The 12698-nt window shown below is 38.1% G+C and overlaps 1 protein-coding gene across 1 annotated transcript in view; it reads left to right on the top strand.

The window, feature by feature from the left end:
- The window catches only part of DLG2 (discs large MAGUK scaffold protein 2), a 984977-nt gene that overhangs the window by 770257 nt on the left and 202022 nt on the right, over window positions 1-12698 (top strand). The window lies entirely within an intron of this gene.

Genomic DNA, 12698 nt, shown 5'->3' on the forward strand with positions numbered 1-12698 from the left:
AGAGCATTTGTTATTGCTGGTGTTACTTGCATTTAGCTGGGAATGAGACTTTTCTCTACTTAACGCTACCTACACTATGGTGACACTGCAGGGAGGGCCTAAGAACATTGCAGACCTAAGTATCCCATATTTTGGCCCATCATCCAATTCCATTTTTCCCAAAACACACTACTGAGTCCAGGGATATTTCTTAATTTCATCTTTTCTTGGAGGAGAACAAGTAGTAGGATGAAATCATCCATACTCAGGCTGCCATCTAGCGTGCACTCAACCGCTTAGCAAATAGCTACAGCAAGGAAATTAATTAGGTTATGTTCATTATCTCTCTGCCTCTGATGAATTTGATGATCCCTCTGAAATTCTTTTCAAATTTTATTGGATGAAATGCCTTTTAGCCTGAGGTTATATTTTGCATACTTAGACTCAAAAACATGTTTTTAATTTTTCATTAATGTATATAATCGTATCACACATGTTAAAACCAGAACATTTGTGTTTTAGGCTCTGAGAAGTAATCGAACATCTGACTGAAATAATCTGAATATAAAGAAATTTGAATAACAATGAAAGCCTTGGAAATGTAGTTAAATATCCATTGACATTCTTCACATTCCTTACAGGAAAAAAAAAAAAAAAGAAACTATCCCAAATTGATGCAGATGTGACTATTCCATGTGAAGCACAAAAATAGCCTTAGGGCTAAGAGCTGAAACACAGGAATTATTTATCCCAGATAAATGATGGATGCACTAGGCTGCAGTATCACACTGCTTCCCAGTGTTGTGCCTTCTATCCCTGTGAATCCTGCATCCCTGGCTGTAATTTAGTTAGAGTTGAGGTTGAAAGTTGGCTTCAGCCTGGGTGGTTTGTAATGTGGTTATGCAACACTTTCCTGGTCAATGTTTAAATTCATAAGAAAGCTGGTTATGGTTTTCCTACATTGCTAAGGATTGTCTTGGCCTATTCTATGAAAAGTGAATTTACCTTACACCTGTCAAAGTTTTGTAAAAAGTTGTAAAGAGGTGAGTGGAGGTGTTTTGCGATATATAGAAAATCTGGTTATCACCAAAGGGAGGCAGTAACCTGACATTGTGAGGATCACAACAGTGTATTTTATCATACCTGTTCCTTAAAAGTGCTGTAAGAAAATATGAGAAAGAGCAAGTAAAGGGTGTTTAAAGGTAATTGTACTGTTGGGAGTCCACACAGGCAGGCAGGACGACCACAAGACCACATCTGAAATGCAAAGAGTAAATTTATTTAACTACCTCGCTAACTGGAGGATGCCAAAGCAACACCTGGGCAGAGACATAGGAGTGGGAATGCAGGAACCATCAGGCTCAGTCCACCCTGAGGGGTGGTAAGGCTGTTCTTTGCACCCACTTATTGAGGGCCCACACACATAGAGCTCACTACCATGCTGTGATCTCTGTGCTTTTTATGATCTCTGAGCTCTGATCTCTTTCCCAAGACAGGGAGCTCAGGCATGTCCCTCAGACACCTACGTTATGTCTAAACAGAAATTCTGCTTCTCAAAACAGACAGGTAGACAGCAGCAGGCATAATCTAAGGGGTATATTCCCGCACTGGTATTCTCCAGGCCTCAGTATTCCCACCTGCAAGGTCTCTCGGAATCTCCCATCCTCCTCTGCACTCTTCTGCTTTTAACCCTTTCCTCCTAACAGTGCCTTAAAGAACTGTCCAGGTGGAAAGTTTCTAGGGAATTGCAAGAAAATCCAAATAGATTCTTGTAAAGTTATCCTTATGAAGATATAAGGAAGTCAAAGGCCTGTGTCAAGAAGAGCAGAGACAAGAAACCCAAAGAATAGAAACAGAAGTTTCTTCAGGACAATTACGCAATTTATTTTTCTTTGGTTAGATGGAGCAAAATAGGGCTGACTAACAGAGACTAATGATATCAAAGCCTTTCACAGTACATTGTATTTAAAATCCAGAAGCTCAAATACAAATTTAAAAGTCTATTTTATTTTTAGCAGGATATATTTACAACTGTATGCTACAGCCACAACTTTTAACTCTAATTTTTCTGGTTTGTAGTGACATTTTCCTTAAATTCTAATTAAGGTTACTAGTGTTGCGTCAGCATTTACTTGTCATGAAAGAGTTGTTTGTTTGTTCATTGAGCAGAGAGGGATGGAAATTATTACTAAATTAGACTGTGTACATATCCCCAGGCAATCACTCAGGCCTTTGTTATTTATTTAGTCACAAATAACTATTATGGATCCATTTTGCCATATTCAGAAAAAAACAGTTTCATGCACAGAGCTCATTAATCTTGTACCATTGTCTAGTGAAGGGTCCCAGACCCTTTAGTTTTATAAGGACCGCAGAAAATATTTCTGTTTCTCTATGTTTGTTCCTTCTTGTCTCATCCCTCAGAAATACTTATTTCCCTACTGAAATACTTTTCCCATTTGTTTCTCAAAACATGATAAATTTTGATTAACACAAACAAATAGTATCTTCACAGCTACTATTTCTAATCAGATGAAGCTTGGTTAAATTTCTTACGGACAGGAAGCATAGTAAGTGATTTAGAGATCTGAATTTAACTTCTTATAAGATTGATATTGCAGAATTACAATGAAGCCACAAGAGTTTTTTTATTGTGATATTTTATTGCATTTACAACGTGGCATGACCTGCTTTTTGGCCAATCCCTCTAGTATTTATTATCTTTGATAAGAATGCTACTTCTTTCATTATTGTCTCTATGCATTGCAAGGGAGTTGGGCTCAGTGACCGTTTCCAACCCAAACGGTTCCATGATTCAATTTAATCAATTTAATCAATTTAGCTGGTGTCCTTCGGTGTGACCATAGGCAGGGTGCTTCATTTTCCTAAGCCTCAGTCTCCTAGGTGGACAGTGAGGATCACAGGCTCTCTCCGGATTCATGCCTGTGCTGTGAATATGGTAATGTTGACTGGTTGAGAGCTGAGCTCACCTTTGGGAATGTACCTATAAAAAAAACTAAAATAGATTGCAAATCCACCAGTGAGACCCAGTAAAGCTTTGCCTTTACATGCATTGCCTTGGAGAGACACTCTGAGGGTGAATACATCATCCCATAATCTCTGCCTCTGCTTCTGCCTGACTGTCGGGATGTGAGAGGGAGGGGTCCAACTCTAAAGCCCTCAGAGAGCGCTGGGAAGGATAGTGCCGCAGCCTTGACCCCATGGACAAGTGAAATTTGAATTTATTTTTCCCAGATGCCACCAGGTGGCGGCCCAGGATCAGTAATGACAGCAGTCTGCCTTTGGCTGAAACTTCAGGAAAAGTGGGGATAACAGGGTTTTTCTTGTTTTCAGTTCATTGGAAATGTTTGAAAAATACTTCAGAAAAAAAGACTCGTATTCCCAATGCTCCTGTGCAGAGAGAACAAATGAATCTTATCTGAACCTTGAAGGTCAATTGAAGAATCCTGGAAAATCTTCTGTGTCGGACAGTAAAACATTTCAAATAGGCCAAAAATGAATTTTTGTGTTACGCTCATGAGAAGGTGGGGGTTCCTCCCTTAGAGTGTTTTCTTAAAATGCTACCTTCTTATGGCTATAATTCATTATGCTTCTTTGAGTCACCACCCAACTAAATATTTTTTTCTCATTTTTGAATGTCTTTAAAATGAAGTAATATACACACCACCCATGTAAATTCACCACTGTACTAGAACATATGCCTCCTTAATTTTCATCTCAGATACTTATAGGCCAAAGGAAACAATTCAGAATATCCATGGAAAAAAACATTTCCATTGTGAGCAGCAGAAATGAGGTCACAGTGTGTTAAGTGATTTGTTTAAAATCATTTTAGAAGTCTGGGCCAGGTTTAGAGGCTGCTTGAACTCAGATCTAACCTCAAGTTCTCTATCTGTTAGGAGAATGCAGTCTTCAATAAAAATAAAATGTAATATTCCTTGATGCCATTCTTGCAGTTTTAAGTTCCACTTCCAATGCTAAGGGATATTTTTCCTATTAAAATAACAATAAGAAATCAGTGTTGGTTAGTCAAAACCACCTGCATTAGAACAATTTTTTCCATGAGCCACATGCATAAAATGGCCACCCAATGTGCATACACCTTGACAGAAAGCAGTACAAGTCTTATAATTTTTGGAAATATGTACATAGTGAATACAATGCAATTTTTAGGGGGAAGTCCTGGGGAGGAAGGAGAAGCAATTCAGTCTTTTCAAAGAAAAATTGCCACATCATTTTTTTGCATTACAATTTCAAACAAAAATCTTGATAAAACGTAAGTCTTTATTTTAGGTGTCCTAGCCTGAATGCATCAAAGCATTTTCAGTGCCAAATGGACAACTTTTTCAATAGGTACAGGACCTAAAACAGAGTGAATTAGTTTATACATGCAAGTTCAGCAGCAAAATTCAGATTTACAGTTTCACAGAAGTAGTTCTTTGAATTCCTATGATGACATTTCTTTTCAAAAGTTTCATAGTTTTCTGTAAGGCTACATCAAGTTGTATACAAATGAGAGAATTATGGTAAATTAATAGGCATGAGGAATTAAAAGCAAGTATTTGCATTTGAATCTTAACTTTTGAAGTTACTGAATTTTATGTCTTTGTGCAAGGTTAAACCTCAGATTAAGATACTTACAAATGGACATCTATATGTTTGCTGGGTGTCTGGTTGCCATTAATGTCAAAGGAGGCAAGAGAACATTCAGCTGGCAGCCTGTGAACTGTATAGAGCAGGCTGAATTTCTTCATAAGCTCTAGCATCTGTATTGACTTCTAAGCTGAAACACTACATGCATTCATATCTATATTTGGGTGTCTTAAACTGCATCTCACATTTCATGTCAGTTTGCCCTTTTAATATATATTTGCTTTTTCAGTTATCGTGCTTCCTTAATCACAAATAAAAGTAACATAAAATCATGAACCATAAAGGCAGTATCAAATTTATTTCATTCTCCTGTAGAAATGCTTTACATTCACAATGGCTGGATTCAGTGTGACTTGGAGCCTGAAAGGAGAATCAAGGGGATAAGTAGACTGGTTGCTCTGGAGCAAGATGACTGCTCCCAGGCAGTGCATCCACAGGTTACCTTAAGGGAATAAAACAACTTTTCTGAAGGGTGATTGCTCAACAGCAGCAGGAAAGAGTAGATAAAGAACAGGCTGCACTGTAAAGAGACACATAGTGCTCTCATAATATTTCCATTTCCCCTCTCATCTAACCTGAATCAGGTGAATGAAGTTAACCAAAACATTCTGTGTGATTTTCCTGTTGATCTGGTGTAGTATCAGGATGTACTCCTATATGGGGAAAGACACTATCTTTTTCCCATGCTGCTTTCTGAGAATTAAACAACTTCAGGTTGGGAAGGAGCTGGTGGAGATACTCTGTGGGGTTTTCTGTCACTGGTACATGGCACTATATAAACCTAGTTTGCAACATCAGTATTTGAGCATCTCACTTCAGTATTGTCTCTGGTGTTTTATAAAAGGTTCTTCCTTGCAGAGGGATCTTATATATTAATCAGATTTTGTCTTGTATCTGTGCATCGTCCTGCTGTTGTTTTTTTGTGAGACATTTGCTAGCCCTTATGACCAGTTTAAACATTTGTTTGTACTTGGTTCCTCCCACACAACTCCTACCCACCTTCTCACTCACACCTGTAGCCAAAAATACAGTATTCATTTAAAAAAACAGAGCGTTCTTCAATTTCTACTCCAAAAATGTCCATATAGAGCAGGAGAGAATGTAAGAACTCTGTGCTTACTTAGAGCAAATATTTATGCTTTATATATGCTGCAGTTATATTTGACCTTCAGACTGACTTCTCTTCCTTTGGTACAGAGAAGCTTTCGGCTTTCTAATTTAAAATGGTTATTTTGTTCTTGGTAAAAGCAGTAAAACTGCTCAGGGCAAATAATGCATTTTGTCACCTAGTTACAAAACTAAGATAAATGGCAAATACCATTTGGTTATTCTTCTCAGATTTTCTTTTTTCCAAAACACAGCTGTCTCATAAAATGTTTGAAACATCTCTACAGGGCCTGGTATCTTCTCGCCTTGGATCATCAGTTTGTCCCTTTTGTGTAGTAGTGTCAGGATTGTAACAGATATTCCCTTTGCCCTACAGGAATTGTTTGCAGAGGCACTGACCATATCCTTAGGATGCTTTCTTCCCCCGTGGTGGTGTGAGTGATGCATGACTGTCCTCAGGCATGGGACAGTCTAACAGTTTCTGTGGCCTTTAGATGCAATTGTCTATAGACTTCTGTAATGGTTTTAACATTAATCCTACTTAGTCAGTATGTTAACTGTGTAAACCTGCTTTGTAGTAATGTGTAGAGCACTGCTTGGTGTATCTTGAAAATTTTAATATATAATCAGAGCAGTGATTTATATGGGTAAATCAGTGCACCTGACTGGACTCTTTTAAAGTAGAAGTTGTTTGAAAATCAAGCAAGAATGTGTTGCTAAATATATCCAAAGGATCAATACTTGATTGTAGGTGATATATGTGACAGATCTGTAAAAAGAAAACCTCTGGAGAGGAAAGGAGCTGAGTGCACAGGCATTGTCATATATTAATGGGATGACACCAACTAGAAGGACAAGTAGAGTAAGCTCCTTAGAAATATTTAGTGGATTAATCTAAAGTCAGGCATTGCTCATGTTGGGAAGCACAAAGTGTATAACCCTTCAGGCCCCATCTTTAGCTAATAGAAGGGTGTAGCCATGACTTACCTTGCCCTAATGCAGACAGTGTACATGGGTCAGATGACCATTTTGCTGTAAAAATTTATATTTCTTTTCACATACTGTAGAGAATTTAGCATAACTTCCCTTTACTGAAATAAATCCCACCCAAACTGACCAAACATTCATGAATCTGTTTTTGGTGGAGAATATAGAAGAATAAGTATAAGTCAGAAAATTCTAGGTTTTATTCTCAATAATAAGGAAGAATAGCCAAAAAATGGGAGAATTAAACAGATTAATCCAGTAAATATTTCTAAAGAGAAAGACAACTTGCCCTTGAGTAACCATATAGTGTAGAGGCAATTTTTATGATTTTGTGCTGAAAGGGAATGAGGAAGTAACATGAACTTCAAAACTAGTTTGCTGTGCAGTCACAGTTGTGGAACTCAATTAATCAACATTGAAAAAGTGAAAGCTGAATTAGTCACTGTGGTAATAACAGCCCAAGTCTTAAAAATCTATAAATGTTGGGTAAAATCCTGGGGGAAATTCAGACGGGCAAAATGTAAAATGAGCCATACTTCCAAGAATTAGAAAAGGCATCAAGAAAATGTTTGATAAAAATAGAAAACCAAGCAAGAAATTAATTTCCTAAAGAGTTGGAAAAGTGATTGTTTAAAAGTGAGACCATGAGAGTTCAAACCTTTAGTGATATTTTTTTTTGTTGTTATTTTGTCTTTAAAAGGAGATGGATCCGCAATTATCCAATTAGGGCAGTTATAAAGAAACAGAAAAGTCTTTGAAGTGGACTTAGGCAAAAGCAAATTAGAACTTAGATGAGTTAGATGTTGTAAACAGATGAAGTTGATTCTCATATACTTAAGGAACTACTCAATGCAGGCCATTCATAATTTTACTCAAGAACTGAAGGAATATTTGGGAGTATAGGTTGCCCAGTTTTCAGGGAAAACTTCTGGGAGAAACAGTCAATCTATTTGCAGATACTTAAAAAACAGCAGAAGAAGGAGTACTAATCCTGATGAATTTTTCAAGAATAAATTGTGAAATATCATTTTCCTCCTGAAAGAGGAAAATTAGTCACAGAGAAGAAGTCATAAATGTCATTTTACTGCAAACTTGCAGCCCCTGTAATCTACCTATCAACATCTTCATAGAGTAGCATGTCACAAACCTCCCAAAAACATAGAGAAAATCAGAAAAGAGCGAAGATGTTGTCATGGCAAGATCTAATGGAAATATCTGGGGCAAAACAGCTGTTTAATATAAGTTCTGAGATTGCTGACAACGGTGGGATTTCTGGGATTTGAGGATGAGGGTTTATGTCTGTGTAGGATCATCTGGGTGCACAGTGCTCTGCCTTTTCCAGATAAACTCAGTTTCACCCCTCACAATGCATGCAGACATATGTTCAGTACTCACTGTCATCATGATGAGCCAAAAACATTTCACAAAACTGAGACACCCGTGCAACTTCCCTGTACAAGATGAGAGATTTAAAGGTACAGAAGGCAACTGGGAACCCGGTGAAGAGAAGCTGGGTGCAAACACTGGAACAAAATCTTTTTTCCCATGAGGCTGTGGAGTTTAGAACTCATGACAGAAAAACCCTAGCATCCCCCTTGACAGTAAAAATTCATTTTAGTGTAGTATGAACTGTGTCCATGTTAACACTTCCATCTGGAAATAGTCAATCTTGGGGAAGCTGGTAGCAAATGGTTTTTCAGTGTTGTTGGTAAACATATCCAATCTGATGGCTGGAAGAGGAACTTAGACATATTCAGCCTCAAAATATGAGGCATTTATTCTGTAGTCAGAGAAGTGGCTGTATTGCCAGAGAAGCTCATAGATTTGCCACTTTGGAACTTCAAATAAAATAGATGACTTTCAAAAATACAACCTTAATGGAGATTCTAGGGGAAAAAAATCAACAGCAGCATGTTCTGGAATGCTGCATATACTGCTGCATAATTTCATCTCATTAATCTAGGAATTTGTCTTCCAGCTGGATTTCTCCCTTCCCACCACAACTCCTCACCCACATCTTTCTTCAATCTGTAACATACAGTGGAATTGTCTTGCTGCAGTAACTGTTTCCTAACTTAACTCTCACATTTCAAGCACATGATCAGAAACTAATAAATTATACCAACAATTCTCTTAAATAAGGTATATCTTTTTTTCCCCAAGGGTGTTAGTTATCAGACCTGTCAGTTCTGTGTCATACACAGCTAGTAAATTGGCCTAGACTAGAGGCTCTATATTTCTGTTGTGATTAAATCATCAGATGCCTCTAAAATCTTCATTTTTCTACTACCTCAGTGAGTAAAAATTGTCTCATGCCAGATTGCTTGCTTTTCAGCTCCTTCCAGTTTAAGGAGGAGTGCGCAGTCAGTTCAAACATTCTGATTTGGCAAATTTTGGTGTAACACTGTCAAGCAGAATTATATAAAATCTGATACATTGAAGATTTGTAATGAGGTTTGCACCCCTCAGTGTTGCTGCACTGCCAGGCTAACAGTGAAAGAGTGAAAGCCAAGCTGCTACTGCTGGACACAATGGCTAAAATCCCTGAGCTTTATTCATACAGAGCTTTGCCCCAGGCTGGACTTTTGCCTTGTGTTCAAACTAACTAGTCTCCAAGAATCATTCTGCTCAGTCAGTTTTGGGTTTCAGAGTGATTAAAAAAATTACCATATGACACAAGCCACAAAGTAATAGAAATTGGCCATCCATTAAATAGGGTGTTGAAGGGATATCTGCAATAGTTTGTGCAAGGAGTTTTCGGAGATCTTTTTGAAAAAACAAGTTAGATATACCCTGAATCTGAACAAGCAAGCCACCAGAATGGGAACAAAAGGAAAATAATTTAGAGAATACAAGAGCTATTTCCTTTCCACTGGCTATAAAAAACATGGTTTATTTGAGAGTATGGAGCTTTGTCTATTCAAAGTGTCTGTGTCATAATCTTCATCTGTAGAACCACAGATAAATTATGAATGTTGTGATTCAGGGAGTTTTAATATGAAACATGAGAACTGAATATTTACTTACATCACTCCAATAAGACAGTCTACCCTTCAGCCATTGACACGTTGCCTTGTGGTCACTGGGTTGAGTTCAGTATGGATTTGCCATGGCACAAGCCAATGGCCAATTCACCTCTCACAGCCACAGAGCCATACTCTGGATGGAAATATGAAAACATCTATCAAGCAGAGCTCAAGGCAAGGATTTCAATTTTTTAATTCATCTCTAACTCAGTGCTCAGGGTTACTTTTGTCTCTGTGCAGCCTCTAAATTATTTTGCCTTTTTATTTCAGTTCCCAAGTACCTATTTCTTGTTGGCTTCAGCTGAAATTAAGTTCTTATCATCTTTGAGGTATCAGGAATTTGTTAAAATTCCACAAAAATACCACATTTCAGAAGCAAGAGAGTCTCAATCATTATTTCTGCTTATACTAGCCTTTGAAATTCAAATGTGAAGCAAAACCCCTGTGGCATTATGAGTAAAACTGAACAACGCTGGCTTAGTTATATCCATTCACTTATGCTTGAAAATGTGAGAGTTAATTTAGTAAAGAGTTACTGAAGGAGCAAAAATACCTTCTAGATGTATATGGACACCAAGGTATATGGAATAAATGCTACTAAAAGGGTCTAAGTGACCCAGGATGAGAGCAGTAGACAAGAAAATACAAACACTGAAAACAGAATTAGAGAGAAAGAGGGATATTTCTGAAAGGCAGGAAAGTGAATAGAAGTAACAGTTGTGCGTGAAGTAAAAGCTGTAAGAGGGGGGAGGGACAGTTTGATATTTTACCAATTCAGAGTAGAAAGAGAGCAGGAACTACAAAGGAGAAGGAATGTGTGAATGCTTGAAAAGATGACACTGTACTGAGATCCATGAAATTTGGTGGTGGCAAGAATATAAGGGGTTTTGAGTGACCACACAGGAGAAAAAATAAAAAAGCAGCAACTAGATTTGAACTTAAGAGCTAATTATAAGCTTTCCATTTTAACAATAACAAATACTCTTACTAAGGATTGTATTTGATGGATGTTTCATGTATAAAATGGATGAAAAATATTATTTATATTTATTTTTATATCAGCTGATAGACACTGGCCTGTTTAATTAGCTAGTATAGTACTCCAAGAGGTATCTTTCACAGGTAATACCAGTTGGCTCAATAGGCAGAAAGTACATGTTCCTTTGTCTTGGCTTTACCATTTAGTTGTATGACAAAATGCCATTGATCACCTTGCAGTTGCTGAATCATCTCCAGTTCAGGTTGGTACTTAGCTAGTAGCTATTTAGTGATCTGAATAAAACAATTTTCATGTCCATTAAGGCTCCAGTAAGTCTATGTGTCCTTTTCATAAGGTGTCATTTACTTCTTAAACTAGTTTTATTCATTAAACTAGTTTTGAGGAATTCTGATGGAATTGAGAAGAAATGGCTCTTAAGATGTCATTCAGTGAAATTATTTCAGTCTCAAAGTTTGCAAATCTGGCAGCATTCATAAAAGCTACAATCACATGGGAAGCAGATCTTGTATTGGAATTTCTGTACAGTTTGGATTAAAACATAAGTCTTTGCCTGTAGTTCTAGGCTTAACAGGTGCTGTTTGGAATGATTCATGTGGTCTGGTGAGTCATAAATCTTGTTGGTTCCTACTGTAAAAGGCAGTGTGTGCAAGACACCTCTTCAGGAGCATAATATTTTTTTCCCTGCTTCAAATATGCTTTTATATCCCTTTCTTTTGGCTTAGCTGCCTCCTGAAAGTTCCTGGCAGAAAAAGGCATGATACAGCTTATACCCCCACAGTGGTTCTTGTTTTGCAGAGAGAGAAGAATTTGCCTCTAGAATGTCCAGTTCCTCAGAGCATAAAGACCAGCTTACCAGAGGCAAAAATTGTAACTCTAAGGTAGCCAGACAAGGAAAATTGAAAAGGTCACTGCAATTGCTATCCCATAAAAACAGAGAAGGAGGGTGCTGGTCATGGAGAGGAGCAGATGGGACGTGATCCTATATTTTCAGCAGAGTTCAGGATAAGAAAACCACTTTGCTTCTCTGTGCAGCTGTAATTAAACAGTAGAAAGTGTAGGCTCAGAACAGATCAGAATTTAGAAGAGAGAAAAACTAAAACTAATCTAGCCTGGAAATACAGCAGAAGCTGAGCTGGAGAGTGAAGACTCCCTTCCTTCCTCCTTTCCTTCCTTTCCCTTTCCCTTTCCCTTTCCCTTTCCCTTTCCCTTTCCCTTTCCCTTTCCCTTTCCCTTTCCCTTTCCCTTTCCCTTTCCCTTCCCTTCCTTCTCTCTCTTTCTTTCTTTCTCCCTCCTGTGTGCCATCCCCCAGCCGTGTCCCAGAGTGTCCGTGGTGCAGAGCCCGCTTTACTACTGCAGCTCTTCCAGCAGAGCCTTGGCCTCAGGCTGGATGTGCAGCCTTCTTCGCCTTGCAAAAAGCTGCTGAAATGCTGTACTTTGGCAGCATATCCTGGTTTCTTAGAATTGTGCTTTTTGGTGGACTGTATCAGTTGCCAAGAGATGTGGGGGCCGTTGTGTAGAATGGTTATTCCACCTGCTTGTGAGGAAGGTTTTCCTCAGACATGTTCACAGCAGATCGTCCCTAATGGGTTTTCTTCCAATGTTCCTTGTTTTACATTCCCAGTGAGTAAACAGGACTGCTGGAGAACGTGGTCCAGCTTTCCTCTCATCTCTTGATGATGTGCTTGGCAATACTTAAGTTGATGTGCAGAATTAAGGCAGATAAATAGGGGCTTTTGTATCTTCTCTTAATGCAAACAATGGGAATTCTGGCTGTAAACAGTTGTCACTTTTCAGACTTCTATTTGCTTTTTCAGGCACCAAAAGCTCTTATTTTATGATTTCAACAAATAGAAGAATTTAAACAGAATTTGAAAGCTCTGGTCTATTGTTTGTTTTGTGGTAAAAGAATGCCTTTCCTTCACCTT

This window comes from Vidua chalybeata, chromosome 2, assembly GCF_026979565.1.
Source record: "Vidua chalybeata isolate OUT-0048 chromosome 2, bVidCha1 merged haplotype, whole genome shotgun sequence".
Lineage (NCBI taxonomy): Eukaryota > Metazoa > Chordata > Aves > Passeriformes > Viduidae > Vidua > Vidua chalybeata.